Here is a 22,052-nt window from a genome sequence, read left to right as displayed (position 1 = left end):
TCTGTCTGCCAAATCGTCAGAAGTCAAGCTAGACTTGAAAGACACTTTATTATTTTATACTTTTAAGCAGTCTACATTAATACTCTGAACCTAACACATTCCAAACATGTTGTCACTGCAATTTCCCAACCACTATTTGGAGAGTGCCATGTTGGATAAGACTAATATAGATTAACTTTTTTTGTAGAAGAAATACTATGAACTAGTGATTTATGTTGCTTGGAAAGCTGTCTCTTGTGACTGCAAATAATGTTTGCTGGTTTATTAACAGTACTTAAAACACATCCAAATCCTGAAGGACTCTGGGTGGTATAGAACAACAAAAACAAGCAGCAATGAAACAATGATAAAATATAGCTGGAAGGGGCTTTATAAGCCAGCTAATCTAAGCTGCATGAAATCAAAAACTAGCACTTTACAATAAATGGCCAACCAGTATCCTATCATTAATCTCTAAGGAAAATTTTCTTTCTAGAAGAGGATGAGATAGAGGCAGAATCTGGCTAATGCATTTACTATTTATAAGCTCCTGCTAATGTTCAACGGAAACCTTTTTCTAACTTCAGTTAATTAGATGCGTTTTTTATCTTTAGCCAATCAGAAAAAAATATGTTTCCCCCCCCATGACAGATATTCATTCACATGTTTGAAGTATAGAAACTACTTTACTTTGTACATGCACACACATATGCAAACAGTTGTGAAGCAGCTATGCTGAGACCACTGGTCCATTTTGAATGCATTTTGTTGCCCTATTAACCATCTTTTTTACTTTCTTTTAAATATATTCAAGATTTGATTACACCTTTGTATCTTTAAGAACCTTAATTTAAAGAAAAATGCTTGTGATTTGTCAACTGTGCTTTTTACATTTTTTAAAAAAAATCAATTCACTGATTTGCAATAGTCATAATCTTTATTTGTGCAAAGAAGCCATCTTCTGTATTTCTGTCATTACTTTCTTAGAAAAAGGTAAAGTTCGTGGTTTAAATTGCATGTTATTCATGCAGATTTTTTTTTTGTAATTTCCAACTTTTTAAGTTTCTTTTTCACTGAGTTTCTCAGTGGCTTTCTGTATCCTGGTTTCTTTTTAGCTTTGTGCCAACAAATTAAAAATCACATAATTAGTTCAGAATCTGAAGCATCAATAAGTCAGGTGTCCTTCTAAGGTGACAGTGATAGTCTGCAGCAATCAAGGGAATTTATCCCATATCTGAATATGTTTGTTTATATTTTGTACTTCTTAACCAGCCATCTTCCTCCAAAGAATTTTGATGAAAGACCTTTGCACACACAAGGGCTTCTCATGTAAATTCTTTTGGCTTTCATTTCCACCTTCAGTCCCTTAATTTAGTCCAGCTTTTCATAATTTAAAGATTTCTACATCTGATGCTTCTCACAGATGCTTGCTAAAAATGAATGCAACCATGAAACCATGTGTGGGGGTGGATGATCATGCTGCCAGTGAAAGTCAGACAGTCCATGCTGGATCATAAAGACCACAGTTGTTGATGAGAGAAAAAGCCAAATGTTTTGAAATAAACATTTTAGCCATCTGTTTCACAATACAACTGAAGGTAGACCTGATTCCTTTTCCATACTGTAATTAACAAAAACATGCCTTGATCAGATATCCTCAAAGCAATGATTCTTATTTCTGTTCATACAACCCTTTTTCAATCAATGAAATCAATGTCAATTATGCCATCCCTGTTAAGGCCTTCCAGGCCTATGCCTATAATTAATGGATCTACAACATTTTGCAGTTTGAATGCTGTACCTGACCTTTGTTTGGGTTGCATGTTTGAGAGTCACCTTATAAGGGAGATGGGCAGCATAAAAATTTAATAAATAAAATGAAATATTGGAAGCTGGACTCCCCAGAACGGGAATATCAGTATAAATAAATGCCAAATATAGCACTAAATTTGATTTAATCTTAACCCTATTAATTAAAAGTAGGCTCTATGATTCCTGCTGTTTACATTTTAAATAATTCTCCCCTTGGATTAAAAATCACTACTCACATTGTGGCACATATGTATGGACTCTGGGAACTGTCCCAAAGGTGCTTTTTCAAAAGACAACTGGACTTTGTTTTTCCTTGAAGACATTTCGCTTTTCATCCAAGAAGCTTCTTCAGTTCTGAACTGAAAAAGCTTCTTGGATGAGAAGGGCAACCTCTTCAAGGAAAAACAAAAAAAATTCCAGTTGCCTCTTGAACCATGATCTTAGTCAACCATGACTTGGATGACTAAGAATCTCCATAGGCAATTCTGGGAACTGTATTTTTTTAGAGGAACATATGGGGTCCTGGAGCCTTTAACCTCCTGTTCTAATCCATTAAGAATATCAGAAAAAATTGTGTAGTCAATTCTGTATTGTCAAGATCCAGAGCAGTAGACAGAGTGAAAGCAATAGCAGCAGATATTTCAAATCTTGAATAGTTGAACCATTTCCTAAACATGAAGTAGCAAGTATGTGGATGAGATCAAATCAAATCTTTATTATCATAGATCATGAGATCTGTTCATTAGAGGCTCAGGATAAGATACTGGTCCATATTGATAGCCAGCCTTCTTTTGGTTCCCCAGACCCTCTAGTCCAGTGGTTCTCAACCTGTGGGTCGGGACCCCATTTGTGGTTGAACGACCATTTCACGGGGGTCGCCAAACAACGCAGTCCACCCTTTTTTCCCCTTTTCCTTAGCTGTGCTACTCCCTTTTATTCTATTGGCTTTTGAAAGCCGATAGAATAGACTCTCTTGAATAGAATCTAATTCTATTGGCTTTCAAAAGCCAATAGGAATTGTCCAGGCTGTCTCTGCCCTGCTGAGCCCGCCAAAAGTCCCATTCTGCAAACGGTGCTGCATCAGTTGAGTAGTCCTTGACTTATGACCGGCTGAGTAGTCCTCAACTTACGACCGGTTGGGGGTCGCGGCATTAAAAAGGTTGAGAACCACTGCTCTAGTCTGAGTGGGCTTATACGCTGTCCTATAGCAAAAATATGTCCTCCATTTTCTTTGCCTGAAAACTGCTTTATTGGAATACAGAACCCTAAAAGTTGAAGTTCCTTCTTCAAATTCTGTTATAATTACATGAAGAGGTTTCTTGGATTCTGATGCTTCTTCTTCCCCTGATGTTTGCAGATTGTGTGTCATAGTCTTGCCTTAGGCATGAAAGCTGGTCGTGTGACTTTGGTAAGTTACTCTCTGTTAGCCCACAACTGTCAGTCTGAGGCAACAACTCAGTTAGTAAATTCCTGTCAGAACCAATTGATCTGAAAAAGCACTTGTGAGAAAATGCTAGGAAGAAAAAAAAAAAAAAGAAGTGAAGCACTACCTGGGGGAAACAATATCTGAACATGGCAAAACTGCCCTTGTAATGAATTTTTTTCAGTGTAAGCAATTCATAATTGAATAATTCAAGCATTGTTTGCTGTTTTTCTATTCCAATCAAAAGTGATGGGCCTACTCTTTGGAAGTTGAACTCATACCACTCCTTTCCCACTTGTTCTTCTCTAACCAGGAGAGGCTGCTGACTTCATTATGGAAGAACACAACGGCTCTGCAGAAAGCCCCCTGCTGAGCCCAGGAAGGCACACTGCCATTAAGTGTGGGTGGCTGAGGAAGCAAGGAGGTTTTGTGAAGACTTGGCACACTCGTTGGTTTGTACTCAAAGGAGAGCAGCTATATTATTTCAAAGATGAAGATGAAGCCAAACCTTTGGTAAGTACAAAGGGAGTGCATGGGAAAGAAGACAGAGAGCTTGGGGTGTGGAAGCTATTTTTTTTTTTTTTTTAACCTTGGATCTCTAAACTGGAGTACCACAATTTCAATCTCTTCCAGCCAACATAGCCATGGGCAGTGGGTTGATGTGGAATGTGCTGCAGCATCTCTTGGTACAACTGATTTAGGGAAGGCAGAAGTCCAACGGAGAATTCTTCCCAATTTTGCAAGTTTTTATTTCTAACAGATTCTCTCTAGTTGCCAACTCAGCTATGGGCTCCAGCTTGATATGCTACTTAGTCTGAAAGTATGTGGCATCATAAGGGAGAGCTTGTTGTGTTTTCTGTTTCTTATAGTTTCTTGCCATGCAGTGCAAAGTCTGGGAATTTTATAAAGTAAGAGCACGGTATTTGCGTGCCCTGGCATGTTTATGCAAGGTGATACTGGGACAGCAAAACTGGTGAAATGACATTTGTACACATTCAGAATGGAAGAGAATGTTTATGCAAGGTGATACTGGGACAGCAAAACTGGTGAAATGACATTTGTACACATTCAAAATAGAAGAGAATGTTGGAATTCAAATGTGACTTTTTAAAAAAAAAAACACATGACTGGTTTCTTCCTCTATTCAGCTGTGGTGGTTATTCTAATGAAGTTCAAAATGAGATAATTAGTTTCTGGGTCTCTTTGTAATTCTCAAACATGAAATCACTTTGACTCAGAGTCCTTTGAATATGTGATGTGATTTTTGAACTCTAAAATTGCAAGTGCCTTTCTTTTGGAATTGTCAAGGTTGATCTTACTGTTAAGCAAAGTAACTCAGTCAATGTGTTGATGTTGAGAGAATACCACGTCTTTGGAAAATAAAACTGTATATGCCCATACATAACTCTGGAGTACAGTTAAAGTTAGGATTAGGGTGTTGATGCAATATAAGTGTAGACCACTTGTACTGTATACAGGTAGTCCTCGATTTACAGTAGTTTATTTAGTGACCATTCAAAGTTACAACAGCACTGCAAAAGTGACTTATCCACGTTTTTCACACTTTTGACCATTGCAACATCCCCGTGGTCATGTGATCAAAATTCAGATGCTTGGCAACTGACTCATATTTATGTCAGTTGTAGTGTCATGGGGTCACGTGATCACCTTTTGCAACCTTCTGACAAGCAAAGTCAATAGGGGAGCCAGAGTCCCTAACAACCATGCTACTAACTTAACAACTGAAGTGATTCACTTAACAATTATGGCAAGAAAGGTCATAAAATGGGGCAAAACTCACTCAACAACTGTCTCACCAACAGAAATTTTGAGCTCAATTGTCGTACGTTGAGGACCACCTGTATGTAGAATCATCAGGCACAAGCAACTAGAACCACTCATGAATAATCTCAAGCAGAAGCTTTATTGTCAGTCACCTATAATACAAGAATCTCACCACATTGACCGTATACTCTTGGGAGTGGACAGATAGGGCTTCAGGGGTTCTGGGGGAGGAAAGACCTGTGCCACTTTCTGCAGTACGAGGACTCCAAGTTCAGCCTCCTCTTAGCACGTCTCTCCAGTCTATCTGGCAATTCCACCACCAGAACGGAGGCTATGCATGATCCCTTTGAGAGCTCTTTAATTCTCAAAGGGTGAAGATTAGTATAGGAGCATTGGGATTTTTAATTTTAAGTTTCATTCATTCATTTCATTTTATTTTGAATTTTCTTGGCCAATGTCTGAAAGAGATGGAGGGATTGGTGGTGGTGGTGATGGTGATGATGATGTATTTGACATCATTTGTGTTGACGTCTTTTTCTCCATCATACTTAAGAGTGATCAGTACATTGATGGATCTGCTTGCCGAAAAACACTATTAAACATTTTAAGTATGGTCAGCAGTTTAAAAGTTTAAAATAAAAATAAAACCTGTAGCCATGCAGAATCTAAAATTGTACTTCCTCCTAGAACAGGCATGTCAAACTCGCGACATCACGTGACATCGCGCGACATATCGGAGCTTTTTCTCCATTGCCGGCAATGGGGTGGGCGCAGTTTTGGGATGAGGCGTCCGGCCCGCGGGCTGGCAGTTTGACACCCCTGTCCTAGAATCTGCTCATTTCTCTGGTTGAGATTAAAAATATTTCTAGAAATCTCAGCCTTGAAATTATTTCTGAGCAGAAAATGTAACCACTCACTTGGCACATGTAGATACCTATCCTAGTCCAATTCTTTATGCAATGATGCTTTTCAAAATGGTGATCATAAAGGAAATGGTGAGATTAGTCCAAGGGGCTAATTTATGATTTTTATAGGTGACCAAAGCATCTTTAGCTGCTATCTCATGTTGCTCTTCTTCTTCCTTCTCCATCTTTTTTAAACCCATAAATGATATAGAAACCAATGATTTTCAGTGCTTCCATTCTAAATACCATCTCCTTGAATACCAGGAGCACCTGGACATTTCAAAAGCAAATACTATAGTAATAATAATAATAATAATAATAATAATAATAATAATAATAATAATAATAATAATAATAATAAAGTTGGAGGGGACCTTGGAGGTCATCTAGTCCAATTGCCTGCTCAGGCAGGAAACCCTATACATTTCTGACAAATGGCTGTCCAGTCTCTTCTTAAAAACTTCCAGTGTTGGCGCATTCACCGCTTCTGGAAGCAGGTTGTTCCACTGGTTAATTGTTCTAAGTGTCAGGAAGTTTCTCCTTAGTTCTAGGTTGCTTCTCTCCTTGGTTAGTTTCCACCCTTTGCTTCTTGTCCTGTCATCAGGCACTTTGGAAAATACTGTTTAAGAGGAGCCAATTTAAAATGGAACTCTCCTTCTACCATTCACATAAATGAAGAAGGTTTCTCGAATAGTTTTTACAAAGTAAAAACAACTTAATTCAGCCTAATCATTTTTTAATTCTGAAAAGCTGAATGCCAGACCTCACTTGAGGATAGTATTTATCCCGTTGCAAGGTCCAAGATGGGTTAGATATACAAACATCTTGCTAAGCACCTGAAGGCAGGCAAGAAGCAATGGACTAAACAAAGAGAGAACCAATCCAGAATTTAGAAGAAATCTCCTGACAATTAGAACAACTAATCAGTGGAACAACTTGCCTCCAGAAGTTGTGGGTGTTCCAACACTGGAAGTTTTAAAGAAGAGATTGGACAACCATTTGTCTGAAATGGTATAGGGTTTCCTGTTTGAGCAGGGGGTTGGACTAGAAGACCTTCAATATCCCTTCCAACTCTGTTATTCTGTTACTAACAGATTCGTAGTTTTCTAATATATATTTTACTGTTAACTAATCTGAATGCTTTGCTGGATCTGTTTTGCACCCCAATCCCTTAGGAGACATTATTCATTACAGGCTATTGCTGCTATGATGAACAGTCCATCTTTGATATTCTTAATGAACCTTGCCATCTGGTATGGGATTCTTTACTGTGAAACATGAAGGTACATCAAGATGCACAGACAATTGGAACACCTGCATTCTTCTTCTCCTTCCTTCCCCTTCTCTACAGCCACAGATAATAATACTTTACAATTATCAAATGCAAGAGAATACCGGTACATTTCACATATGACACATTGGTTACAGAGGAACTAGTTTTTCCTTCTTGCCCTTGAAAAATTCTTGAGGAACACTGGAGAACAAAATGAAAAAAAAAAACAAACCATAATGAAGCAGATCATGTTACAAATAGTTTTTGCTTTCTTGTTTGAGAAAGCATGGGGAAAAGCAGCAAGAAAACCGCAAATAGAGAAGAACAAGTTAATGCAACATGGCAACAAATCATTTTTGAATTATTTGAACTTGAGAAGAATTTGAATTTTTCAACAGTTGAACATTTGAATTTTTCCAAGACTTTGCTCTATTTCATTATAGTGGGCAAGGATTGATCCTCATTGTTGCTCTGGTCATTTTATTCTCTCTCTCTCTTCATGTATTTTATTTTGATTATACGTGAGCTTTGAAGTTCATATAACCAGTGAACATCTAGTATGCTCCAGATTCATAATACAATCATTGTTTGAGTGTCACGGACTAGAAAGTTTTTGCTACTTTGCTTTGGAACAGAACTAGGGATTTTCTAGCTTATTTGGTCTGCTTTAGAGCTGGGAGGAGATAGACAGAGATCTCCTGGTTATCTACCATTCATTTTTGGTGTCTTTTCAAAAGACCCTTGCAGGCTGAATGCTGATATGGACAGTTTCAGTTTTAGCTGAGAGCTACAAGGAACAAACCTTTGGTCACCACAATATGTTGAGACTCTAGAAACAATGCAGAGAAGAACAACTAAGATGATTACAGGACTAGAGGCTAAAACATATAAAGAACGGTTTCTGGAGTTGGGCATGTCTAGTTTAATGAAAAGAAGGACGAGGGGTGGCATGATAGCAGTGTTCCAATATCTCAGGGGCTGCCACAAACAAGAGGGAGTCAAGCTGTTCTCCAAAGCACCTGAAGGCAGGACAAGAAGCAATGGATAGAAACTAATCAAGGAGAGAAGCAGCCTAGAACTAAGGAGGAATTTCCTGACAGAACAATTAATCACTGGAGGTTTTTAAGAAGAGATTGGACAACCGTTTGTCTAAAATGGTATAGGGCAGGGGTAGGCAACCTTGGATTTTTTATGACTTGTGGACCTCAACTCCCAGAATTCTGGCTCAGGAATTCTGGGAGTTGAAGTCCACGAGTCATAAAAGAGCCAAGGTTGCCTAACCCTGGTATAGGGTTTCCTGCCTGAGCAAGAGGTTGGACAGGAAGACCTCCAAAGTCCCTTCCAACTCTGTTGTTCTGTTCTGTCTGAAATACTGTTGACTCTTTTGACATGAGATACATTCTTGAAAACATTCTGCAATATATTTATAAAATCACATGCATAACCAAACAGAGAAACATAAATGTATTGCAGAATATTTTCAAGAATGTATCTCATTCCCTACAATTTTAGGAGCAGCTGTAAGATGAGCATTCTTTTTTTAAAAAAAAAATTTCCACGCTACCATGGTATCATAAACATGACAAAACCTGGAGGTTTCTCCCTACAAGAGCAGCTGTCATTTCTACAAGTGACCTCCCATCCTTATGGTCTTTTCAGTGTTTCTTTTCCCCTGAAGTAATATATAGTAGACACTCGCAGTTGTCAAGTCATGCATGACCCTCAGCTGTCATTTTGTGGTCTGAAGGATATGTGAAGTTCTTCAAGAGAAATCAAAGTATAAGGGTCATCAAAGAAAAATGTTGACCATCCCAACCTTTAAAAAAAACCTTCTGGTAATCTGCTCATTTCTATATGCCTTCCCTTCATACAGTTTAAAAGTCTATTCAGTTTCTTGAAAAACATAGAAACATAGAAAACAGATTAATCTGGGACTCTCAAGATCTCACAATCCAGTTTCAGAAACAGTAAAAACAACACAGACTTAAATTCAGATGTCCACATATTCTGTGGCAATAATTTGATGGGACATTCAGTTCCCAATCAGTGTGATCTCTAGAGCCCTTAAATAGTATTTGCACATCTTCCACTGATATGAAGAATTGTTTTGCAAATAAAAGTGCATTATCTATGGTTTAATTAAACTGCACTTTGCCAGACGTCCTTGGGTGAGAAACTTGTCTTTTATGGACAAAGCAGGATTTACAGGGCCCTTATTTTGGCAAAATACATACTTTCCATCTAATCTAACTTGTGTAGAAAATTCATTAGCAGAGAAGTCCATTGAAGACAGCTGTTAGTAGTTAATGGAGAACAACTGCCTAGATTCAGCTGAATTTTAATTAAAATAATTTAAAACTTCTAATGGATCTGTTAAATAGAAATTAATGTGATAATTACATAAATTACATGAATCAAAATGAAGCCGGAGACTTGGGGAAAATCCGCATAGGTCTGGTTACTCATGGGTACATGAAAAAAAAGCCTTTTGGCAGGGTAGTTTGGGGTAAAAAAAGAAAAGAAAAAAGCTTTGTCTAAGACAAGGCTTACAGTCAGGTAAATATATAGAGTACTGTATTGCAGCCTAAGGATTCAATTAGATATGATATGGGAGTACTCTAATTAAAATCTGCATTAATCAAAATTGTAGCTATGGAGAAAAGAGTCAGGGGACATAAAGGCTCACAGAGAATGATTTTTTCCTCCCCTTTTAAAAACTGACCCTTAAAAGGTAGAAATTGAGAGAAAAAAAATAACCGTTCATAAAAGATCTGTATTTTTTTTTTGTTCAGAAGACAAGAGATTCAGAAGTCAATTTTGCTAAGAAAAAAGTGTTTCAGTCCCCACATCCTGATCCTATCTTTCTTCCCTAGGTTGGATTATTGTTTTTTTTTAAAAAATGCGACTCTTGTTGTATAATCTTATCCGTGTTTATTCAAAAGCATGTCTCACTCGCTTAGGCACTCCGAGATTTGAACAACTCTTCTGTATTAAACTGCAATGTTTTCAGAATTTGAAAAAGACCTTTTTTTTCAGGTGGAAGACATATTTATCTTCAATCAAACAGTAATAGTAATAGTAATAATGATGATGATGATAATGATAATGATAATAACATCTGGCTGACTGCGATCATTCAAAATAATAATAATAATAATAATAATAATAATAATAATAATAAGTTGGAAGGGACCTTGGAGGTCATCTAGTCCAACCCCCTGCTCAGGCAGGAAACCCTATACCATTTCAGACAAATGGCTGTCCAGTCTCTTCTTAAAAACTTCCAGTGTTGGAGCATTCACAGCTTCTGGAGGCAGGTTGTTCCACTGGTTAATTGTTCTAATTGTCAGGAAGTTTCTCCTTAATTCTAGGTTGCTTCTCTCCTTAGTTAGTTTCCATCCGTTGCTCCTTGTCCTTCCTTCAGGCGCTTTGGAAAATAGCTTGACTCCCTCTTCTTTGGGGCAGCCCCTGAGATACTGGAAGACTGCTATCATGTCCCCCCTCGTCCTTCTCTTCATTAAACTAGACATACCCAATTCCAGCAGCCGTTCCTTATATGCTTTAGCCTCCAGTCCCCTGATCATCTTTGTTGCTCTTCTCTGAAGTCTTTCTAGAATCTCAGCATCTTTTTTACATCGTGGTGACCAAAACTGGATACAGTATTCCAAGTGTGGCCTTACCAAGGCTTTGTAAAGTAGTATTAACATTTCATATGATCTTGATTCTATCCCTCTGTTAATGCAGCCTAGCACTGTATATATATATATATATACTGGCCATGTGATCAAAATTCAGATGCTTGGCAACTGGGTGATATTTATCGTTGCACTGTCCCAAGGTCATGTGATCACCTTTTGCAACCTTCTGACAAGCAAAGTCAATGGGGAGGCCAGATTCATTTAACAACCAGGTTACTAATTTATCGAACTGCAGTGATTCACTTAACAACTGTGGCAAGACAGGTCGTATATTGGGCAAAACTCACTTAACAAATGTCTTACATAGTAGCATACATTATGGCAGTCTTTCCCAAACTTGACAATTTTAAGGCATGAGGACTTCAACTCCCAGAATTCCACAGCCAGCAACGCTGGCTGTGGAATTCTGGGAGTTGAAGCCCACATGCCTTAAAATTGTCAAGTTTGGGAAACACTGCATTATGGGCTTAATTGTGGTCATACGTTGTACAGGCTGAGAATGTTGGCTCCAGCCAGGAAAAAATCAGTTTCAGTTTCTAGCTAGCTGTTGGAAAATCACCTCTGAGCACAATTAAAGTAGCAAGCATAGAGACTTAAATATAAAATAAGGCTCAGAACCATCACTTTTAAAAGCCAGGACAAAACAGCAACAGAAGGAAAAAAAACCTGTTCAATCCCAGAGCAAAAGTGAAAAGCCAAGAAAAACAAATTATTCTAAAGACGTAGGTTAAGGAAGGATATCTGATGGCTTTCCAGGTGTTGCTAAACTACAACATCTTTCACGGTGGGCCAGGATGTGATAACTGCTGGGATGATGTTCAACAACATCTGGAAGACACATAGCAGCAGACTGAAGCAAAGAAACACATTTTATTAGGCATTTAAAAGGCCAAAAGGAAAGTGTTTGATCAATCTTTCTGGGAAAACTATTCAGAGTGCATGTACATGGAGTGATTTGATTCATTTCGGAAGGAATCTTAAGTTCCAATAAAGCAGAATATTTATAGGTCAGGGTTGGGATGAGGGATCCTTGGTGGGCTCTGAGCTTGGTTGGCTTTTTTTTTTTTTGCAGACGTTTCATTACCAAACTAGGTAACATCATCAGCACTGATGATGTTACCTAGTTTGGATATTGAAACATCTGCAAGAAAACAACTAAGCACAGAGCGCACCAAGGACCCCTCTAGACTCTTTAAGTTCTTTGGATGGAAGATAGCCTTTCACTTAACCCATGCTAAGGCTTGGTAGATTCAAAACCAGTTGCATCTTTCTTCTGGATAAACTTGCAAAGAATTACAGCATAATAAGATGTAAATGACTAAGGACTTGTTTTCTCTTATAAGCATCAGAATAAGAGTCAAGCCTTTTCCTTGATTGATAAGTTGCTTCCTGGGCCAAATGTAAAAAAAAAAATAACCCCCTCCCACAATATGCTACGATCAAGGAGCAAAATTTGTGTGCACACAGAGCTAAGAGCAGAGTGTTCAGTTTGCCGAAGGTCACAAAGAGAGTCGATTGTCCCCTATAGGGACCTGCTCCTTTTTCTCATTCCAGTCACTTCTCCTTGTCGAATGTTTATCTTGTAGTCTATTTTCCCACATGGTTTTTTACTCTGTGCATAAAAACAGCTGAAGATGACAGGCATTCTCCCTCTAAGTGCAAGGTCAAGTTTAATGTTCAGCAAACAAGACAGAGAGCTTGATTTAGGTCATTTCCACATACTAGAGAAGGAGCTCTTGTTAGGGCTGATAACACTGTGACTATGAAAAAAATGAAGTAGAATCCATTAGGGAAGTAATGAGAGAATATCTGTAATGTCTTACGGCTTTGAACATTTAATTTTCAATTTTCTTTTTCAACGTTTTCCACATAAGGTAATATTGCTTTCACTTCCCCTTTGTCATGTTTGGAACCACAGCAGAAGTCCTCCATGGCTAATTGACAGCACCAGGAATTGAGGCCAAGATGTGGTTGGTTACATTATTACTGCCAACTGGGATTGTATACTATGCACTTGGCTTAAAACCCTACCTATGTGAGCCATGATCCTGAGTTTTGTTTTGTTTTTCAAACATGGCTTGGCAAAGTCAAGATTATTTCTGAAGAAAGCAGAAGGACCAGACAGGTGAAGTCAACTTTGAAAATTCCTTAAGGTTTGCCAGTTTTATTTAAAACGGTAGCTCTCATCCGTAAAGTTCATACATTGTATTGGCATGTATACCATGTATTGGCATACATTTGAGAACATTTGTGCTCATATTAATCATCACGCTGTAAGTTTAGTTTGGAATCCAGCTAGTCAAGATTGTAAGCAGTTTTATGGGACTTATTTTTCTTCACCACAGCAGTTACCCTTTCTGGACCCCTTCAAACAGAAGCTTATTCAAGTCAGTTTCAAAATGTTTATAATGTTTAAAAACTTTAAATAGACTTTACTGGAGGAAACACACTTCAGGGGTGAAGCCTGGCTCCCTCTGGTGCCTTCAGTTTGCTTGACAATTTGGCCCTTGGCAATTTGATTGGATAATACCTTAAACATTAAATAATAACTAAAGCATGAATGATTCTTCATCTAATCTGGCATAGTTTTGACAGTGTGTTAAATTGGGAGCAGGCAAATGAAGCAAAAGAAAAGGAAGAATGAAGGGTCCGTGGTGCTCTCATTTCTTGGAGATGTTTCATTAGCAAACTATGTAACATCATTAGTGTTTGTAGGGAGTTGGGTTTGCTCTCATTTTATATTCTAGTGCAGGGGTCGTCAAACTTGGCCCTTTGAAGACTTGTGAACTTCAACTCCCAGAATTCCTCAGCCAGGCACACTGGCTGAGGAATTCTGGGAGTTAAAGTCCACAAGTCATCAAAGGGCCAAGTTTGAAGACCCCTGTTCTAGTGGCTTGCCCTCTCAGTGTTGGTGAGATGGTCTTCCTGGTTCTTTGGTTGGGCTGTTTACTGTTAGTTTGTTTGGCAGTTCCTTGATTGGGGTGTTGTTTGGTTCTTGATTGTTACTCTAATATTAATCTCTGCTCATCTGGGTGCTGATTACTGGTGGAGATATGTTTTGGTCTTTTTGTTCCTTTTTTGGCTTGTTGGTTGTCACTTTTTAATGGTATGTAGATATTGTTTATCTCTTTGTGTCTGATTGGTCTGAGTGTCAGGCTTCCAGGAATTCTCTAGTGTCTTTGGACTTGGTTTGGTTTAGGATGCTTAGTTTCTCAATTGAAACTATGCTTAAGTCTCTCCATGTGTTGCAAAATTAAGGAGTTTTCATCATGTCTTCTGACAACTAATTGGTGTTCATGGCTAGTCTTCTAGCCTGTTTATCCTACATAATGGGGGATGCCTACTAGAATTGATGATGTTAACTAGATTGATAATGAAACATCTGCAAGAAAACAACCAAGCTCAGAGAACACCAAAGACCCCTTAGTTCAACCCTGAGCTATAGATATTCTCCTCAAAAGGAACAATATTAGAAAGAAAGAAAGCTCAAGCTCATTTGACCAGTGGATTAAGCCCTTCCTATTTTAAATAAATGATTCACATGAATTATCCTTGGTCTCTCATTCTGAAGTCTCTCACTTCTGAAGCAGAGATGCATGGCTTTTGGGGTGGGTGTGGGGGGTGGGGAGGAGGGTGACCATAAACTATCCTTCAGAAAAATGAGTAGGTCTGAGTCCAAAATTTAAATTTAATTACAATGCCATGATTCCCCATATATCTAATAATTTTAGAGTCATGCTCAAAGCTTCCAGAGAGGGAACCTTGGTGCCACAGATAATATAACCCTATTCTTTGGATTTCTATTCATTGTCCCTCTCTTATTTGAAGAAAAAAAAAAATGAATCCCTGCTCTGAGTTAGTCAGAGAATTCTAAGATGATTGACAGATTTTAGGAGAGATTAAATTAGCACTGTGATAAAAAAAAATAACAGGGAAATCCACCTCAGGGCTTCTACTGTTCAGTAATAGAAAAGGATGTTGCATATTAATATCATTTCTCCTGAAGGGTCTTTTCATTCACAGAAGGCAGGGAAAATATAGTCATAATAAATCTTATCTCCAGCATTTTGTCAGGATTAGGTTATCCCCTTTTATTATCATTTAATATCAGATGAATGTTGTGCACTATGAAAGGGAATAAGAGGCAGGAGGAGAAAGATGGTTCCAAAAGAGAGTTTGAAGTGGTAATTGTCTGAAAGGCGTTACAGAAGAAAATGACATTTTAGCAGAAAGTTCAAAGATGCATTTAAACCAGGGGTCTTCAAACTTGGCCCTTTTATGACTTGTGGACTTCAACTCCCAGAATTCCTGTAGCTTTACATATTTCAATGTTCCCACGGTATTGATGGCTTTCTTCACATCATCATGTTACCTTGTGCACTATAGTTTCAATACGCCTTTCAGTTCCACTCTTTGAGAAATTGCTATCCTTCCAACATTCCTACACTTCAGTTTAAACCCAAATTCTTTTACCAGTTTTATTTTCAGTTTTTCTTTCTTTTAATTTAAGTTTCTGGAGACTTCTTGTTTAGCTCTTTCTACCTACTTCCAGACCAATTATTTTTTGTCAAATTCACCTTGCATTTGCTGTCTTTTTAATTTTAAATATTTGTTGCTCTTTTAGCTACTTTATTTACAACCGTTTCCTTCTCTCTACATATACGCAATATATTTCTTTTATCCTCATTTTTGCTCCTTAAAACATTCTCTTTGATATGCCCTTGCATATATTTTTTTTTCCTATTCAGAGTTTGGAGTGGGTACGCTGGAGTAGTTTTTATTTATTTATTTCAGAAACTCAAATAGCAGAAATTGGTATCTTCGCAATAAAGTGTTAAGTGCTCCAGCACGATCACTTAAATTCCTGAATAATCGGGAGATTGAATCAGAGTTATTTACCTACTGAGAGCTGTTATTTTCTCATAAATGTTTCTATCATACAGCAATCACTTCAGCTCAGAGAAGTTCTGTGGGCATGGGCTCCAGCATGAGTCCCAAAGCTCAGAAGACTAAACCTCTGGTTCTGGTGACTGACCCAGATTGGATCCTGCAACATTATCCTGGGACACATATACTCACCTTCATTCTTCTGATAATTGCTCTAATAGGATATTACTATATTTACCTTTATTTTTATTTCCTATGCTCTTAAAAATAGCATAGAATGACAATGTTAAAGGACTTAGGACAAGGGTCTTCAAACCTGGCCCTTTTATGACTTGTGGACTTCAACTCCCAGAATTCCTCAGCCAGCATGCCTGGGAATTGAAGTCCACAAGTCATACAAGGGCCAAGTTTGAAGACCCCTGATTTAGACTGTTCAGAAGATCAGGCGAGAATTTATGCCCTTGGTGTTAAGAATATAAAAGTCTATTAGGAATGTGTGTGTGTGTGTGTGTGTGTGTGTGTGTGTGTGTGTGTGTGTGTGTGCCTGTATACGTGTACATGTACACATATATGTAACAGTAAATAGTTACATATATATATGATGATGATATGATATATATATATCATATCATCATCATCGTCATTTTAGCTATTGTCTAGCCACTGCAGGATGAAGGCCTCTTCCACATCTTTCCAACCTATGCCACACCCACACCCACCCACCCACCCACACACACAATTATAGAATTGTAGAATTGTAACTATTTACTGTTAAAATGACATATCACACTATATTTTCCCTTTTATTTTTGGTATTTTTTTCACCTTTTCAAAAAAGCATTTTCTATGTGTTATTTTTTCCTTTTCTTTGACTACTAATTTCTATCACAATATGTTTTTTGTGTTCTGCTCTTTTTCCTTTCCTTTCCTATCATTATTTTAAAAGCTATTGAAAAGGGATAAATGTTTACGTACATAAATGCAGGCCTAAAATAAAAAATATTCTTCCATTGTGGTGAGACTCAGTGTTCTTTGTGTAGAAGATGGGAAAGAGATGCATTTTCGCATGTTGTCGGTGCCTGCTAGAGATTATTTGATCTCTCCATGGTTGGCCACGCTGTAAATGAAAACCGCACATCATTATTTGTTGTTGGGTGCTGGTTGTTGCTGCCAAAGAAAAGATCTTTCCTTCTGATCCAAAATATATGTGGGGGTTATATTTGTATTCCAAAACTGGCAGGCAGGAATTTCAGCACTCTTGTTTTAAAATAGCAATCAATTTTCCCTTCCATTCGTGGCAAAGAGATGTGTGATAATAGGTCCAATTTAGGCATATATCAAACAATCCACTTATCTGACAACATCAAAAGCATGGTGTGCGAAGGATCCTCACAACCAGTCCATCCACTGGATGGATCCAATGTCTGACAATGTCTGGGAAGTATGGAAGTCATTGAATAAACTGCGCACTGGTAAAACAAGATCCAGAAATACTCTGAACAAATGGGGCTGTCCAGTTGCTTCTGCTCTTTGCAATTGTGATGACATGCAGACAACACTTATGTAACCTGTTTTTGTGCACAGATCAGTGTTCACTTGAAGACCTCATGGCAACATGACAGAATGAAATTAATGTTGCTAGTTTCTGGGCAAAATCTGTGTAATTTGCACATATTTTAATCTCGTATTTTATATTTTATGTCATATAGTATGCCTTATTTTAATTGCGACACTTCCAACACGAATAAACAAACAAACACCCATCCCCTCATGGGGTCTTGTTTTCATTTTTTTAAAATTTTCATTCTTTTCATTTGCTTTCTCTTTTTCTTCCTCCCAACTACCCGTTTCAATTTCCTCTCCAGATACGTTCCCTTCTTCCTGCCTCTTACCAACCATCTTATTTTGCCTACAATCTAGAATAGAACAGAACAACAGAATAGAACAACAGAATAGAACAACAGAATAGAATAGAATAGAATAGAATAGAATAGAATAATAACTTTATTGTCACTTTGAATGTGCACTAATCAGCATACCTTAAAAATGAAATTTCGTTGCATTCAGCTCTCAACCTAGTGAGGAATGTAGGGTGGAGGCGTTCCAGTAAAGGCAGAAACATTTCTTGGGCTGACTCTGAACATTGTAACGCAAGTCCTGTTGTCATCTGCAAAATACAGGTTGAGTGAATGGTATATTAAAAAATATTTGCAGGGTGACCAGCTTTGAATTGTCTCTGAGATACATTTCCGCACCATTGTAAAATGAAATTGTGCAAAGTGGGTGAAAACATCTAAGGTGTTATGAACTTTCTTGAGTTTGGAGGGAGTATCTCTTCCTTAAAAATTACACTAAGCCTATGTTGGGGCTTCTAGTGCAATACAGGTAGTCCTCGACTGAGACCTGAACTTCTATTACTAAGCAGAATGGTTGCTAAGTGAGTCGTGCTGATTTTATAATCTCTTTTTGCCATGGTCGTTAAGTGGATCACATGGTCATTAAGTGAATCCAGCTTTCCCCCCCCCATTGACTTTGCTTGTGGTAAGCCAGATGGGAGGGTCATAAGCTCCCAAATTTTGATCATGTGACGTAGGGATACGGCGACTGTTGTAAATGTAAGGACCAGTCATAAGTCACTATTTTTAGTGCTGTTGTAACTTGAAAAAGGTTGCTAAATGAATGGTTGTAAGTCAAGGACTCCCTGCATTTGTGCAGTTTGCACTATAGATTTTAGGCAGTTTGTGTCAGAGGAAGCTGCAGCGTCTTTGATAAAGATTCATAAGAAGCACTGGACTTACTGCTTAATGTTGTTGTCTTCCCCTGTCTTAAACGATCCTTTTCAAGAGTACCTAGATCAGGGGTCTTCAACCTTGGCAACTTTAAGGCTTGTGGACTTCAACTCCCAGAATTCCTCAGCCAGCTAGGGCTGGCTGAGGAATTCTGGGAGTTGAAATCCACAAGCCTTAAAGTTGAAGACCCCTGATTATCAAGTATTTGGAAGATGTTGTTAATGGATGGACTTTGCAAGGAGGTAATTCAGCCTACTAGAATTAGTAAAAACCAAGGAGGCTTAAATCTTGTTTGCAATCTATTTGTTTGTTTGTTTGTTTGTTTATTATGCTGTCAATCTTGCTAAGAGATGACTCTAGGTTGCAGATGACTTACAACCAATTAAAACCAGCAAGATAAAACATTAAAATAGTAAAATAATAAATATTAACATTGGAATTGACGGAAAGCCATTGATAGCATTGAAGAGTGCAAATCCAGTTGTTGATGCTTTATAAGTACAACATTCATGCACATAATGTCCAAACGTGAACATATGTCATCTCTAACATGTCTATGAATTTCTCTTGGGCAGCCTACCTATCCAATGCATAAGGGAGTCAAAACTGCAGGGCCCAAGGTCTAGGATCATAATGTCCAGTAGGCAAGATTGACTAGTTAGACAGCACCTAAATTTCTACACTGTTAATCAGATATTTAGGTCGATATGATGTATCAACAGCTTATTGATTTTAGATAGGTTCAAGCTTAAAGGCTGAATATGTGTGGAAATTTTGTTTTGAAATTATCTTTAATCAGATCAAGTCACATTCGTATTAATTTTCAGGGAAACAACCGCCCAAAATTGTGGTAATTATTTTTGACTTTCCCTTTCCACTTTACCACATTTGAGAGAAAATGGATTAGAGCAAGTTATGTTTGTCTCCAGGAAAACTAGGAAATAGAAGTACAAGGCACTTGTAGTACTCTGAAATAAAACTTAGTTTGATGAATAGACTTTTGTAGCATTTTATTAGGTTTTAAGCTGTTTCATAGATGCTTAAGTTTTCAGATATTTAAATTAATAGTTCAGGAATAAAGTAACTGTTAACTCGTCAAAAACTGTTGGATTGCAGCCATTGATCATGCTAGCGAAGAAAAAGGACTTCTACGAAGAAGTTTTACTACTGCTTTAATTCAGTTTCCAAGTATTGTGAGCTGTCTTGCATTTCACAAGGGTTCCATAACCTGCTAAACATTTCTTTGGAAAAGTAACAAAATGTCTTTATTACTAATAGCTGAATATAGTCAACAGTGTCCTTAATTTTATTTTCCTTTTGGGTGTTTGAGGAACATCTACTCAATCTTACATCCTTTTCAATTTTCTATGAAGGTATAAAATGTTTTCTTTAATGGTTGCAGATAACAAATAATAAAGTTACACTATCTATTTCTAACATGTTTCTACTTTAGAAATGATTTGGAGCATCTAGAATCAAAACTGAATTGAGGACAATGTCACCTGTACATTAAATCCTGTTTCTTTTCATCCACGCTTAGGTGATGCAATCTTCTTTTTAATTAATTCCCTGGTTATTTGGTTGTATTATTTCATGTTCTTCTCCATGTGATGTTTCATGGAGAATTTGAGTATATGTTCACAAAGAGTAGCCTTTCTGAGCTTCTTTGTCTAACTCAATATCCTTTCTGCACTTTCATGTTTCTAAGTATTGAACATCCAATTATTCTGAATGTGAGAGACATGGTATTATATCACACAATACTAGCACTTATATAAATTTCTGATGTAGAAATGGGACTTGAAAATCTTCTTTATTCCCTCTATGTGTTCCAACCTTGTTTCTGAAAAGTTGTTGAGTATTTAGCTCAGCTCATTGAATGGGGGATAAATTCTAGGCTATGAAAACCTGTTGGAAGTACTGTATCCTGCTGCATCTTGTTGTAATATTCTTTCTGGCATTTGTTTTGGAGACAAAGAGTTTGAAAGCTAATGTATTTGGCATTCTGAATCATGCAATAGCTCATTACAAATCCTGTGTTATGAATTATTACAGCTGTTTTGGACGTTTCAAATCATTTTGCACTATGGATATGAGCATGTACATTGTACAAAAAGTAGCTATGTGTAAAGAATCCAGCTATGGTTCACTACTAAACTTCTATTCAGATGTGAGCAGGCTTCTAATGAGCCTGTGTTTGGCCACTGTTTCCAGAGTACACAGCAAGCACAAAAGCTAAAAACTAAGATAATTAAAGAACAGACTGTGATTGTCTCTCATATGTCATTAATTCTTCTCTCGATGCAAAATAGTGGATCATGCCCAGTATATTTTCAATTGATGTTTCATTTCTTAAATACCAATAGCATAGAAACAGGGGTATTTTGAATGGCTGCCAAGCACTGCTGGTTGAGAACTGGGAACACATTACCCATTTCCTACCTTAGGACCATACAATATCAGAGGACTCCAGATAATGAAGTAGCTGCAATCAGGCAACATGGCTGTTGCATTTATTTAATGCAGTATAAAGATTCCTAATTCAGGAAGGGATTTTGCCTAGATTGCAATTATTTTTCTTCACTCTGCCTTAGTTGGACATTCAATCTTTTCCTTAATGATAAAAATGCCTGCGACTCCGTTGGAAATTTCATATCCTTAAATGATTCCCAGTCCTGTGGAAAGCCACCTGGCAAATAATAGAGAAATATGTTCTTATACACAACAAAGAATGGTTGCAGGATTTGGGTATGTCTAGTCTAGTCTAGTATGTCTAGAATAGAAAAAAAGAACTTGGGGTGACATCATAGAGTGTTCCAATATTTAAGGGGCTGCCACAAAGAAGAGGGAGAAGCTATTCTCCAAAAAACCTGAAGGCAGGACAAGAAGCAACTGATGGAAACTAATCAAAGAGAGAAGCAACCTAGAACTAAGGAGAAATTTCCTGACAGAACAATTAATCAGTGGCACAGCTTGCTCCAGAAGTTGTGGGTGCTTCATCACTGGAAGTTTTTAAGAAAAGATTGGACAGCTATTTGTCCAGAATAATACAGGGTCTCCTGCTTATGCAAAGGGTTGGACTAGATGACCTCCAAGGTCGATTCCAACTCTATTATGTTATTCTGAATGCTTCATTTAAATGCTTCATTTTCAGATCTGACCTCCTTGGAATATTATAAAGTAGAACATTTGCTGAAAATTATGTGGTTTCCCAGCCAACAAGTGACATCAACTGCATCCAAACTATGTGGATATTCTCATTCTCAACCAAAAATTTAATGTAATCCCAAGCATTCCATATAAATCTATCAGCAAATACAGGAAATAACCAAGAGGCCATTGCACATTCTTGTATAATTCTGTGCTCAGGTTTCAACTATTTTCTTAGCATTCCATATATTTTCACACATGTTTACTCTCATTAAATGCTACCTATTCTTATCACATTAAGCAGCCATCCTTCAACTCCATAGTAATACAAATATCCCATAATTTAGAAAT

The 22,052-nt window shown here is 37.5% G+C and overlaps 1 long non-coding RNA gene across 1 annotated transcript in view; it reads left to right on the top strand.

The window, feature by feature from the left end:
• The window catches only part of LOC120311428, a 107,298-nt gene extending 103,491 nt beyond the window's left edge, over positions 1-3,807 (top strand). Inside the window, exon 2 of the long non-coding RNA XR_005557618.1 lies at positions 3,528-3,807. This is a non-coding gene — a long non-coding RNA (uncharacterized LOC120311428). The remainder of the gene's footprint in view (positions 1-3,527) is intronic.
• Positions 3,808-22,052: the final 18,245 nt, after the last annotated feature.

The sequence above is a fragment of the Crotalus tigris genome, unplaced genomic scaffold (genome assembly GCF_016545835.1).
Source record: "Crotalus tigris isolate CLP2741 ecotype Arizona unplaced genomic scaffold, ASM1654583v1 scf7180000018362.849699, whole genome shotgun sequence".
In the NCBI taxonomy this organism is placed as follows: domain Eukaryota; kingdom Metazoa; phylum Chordata; class Lepidosauria; order Squamata; family Viperidae; genus Crotalus; species Crotalus tigris.
This window is presented reverse-complemented; position numbering and strand designations above follow the sequence as displayed.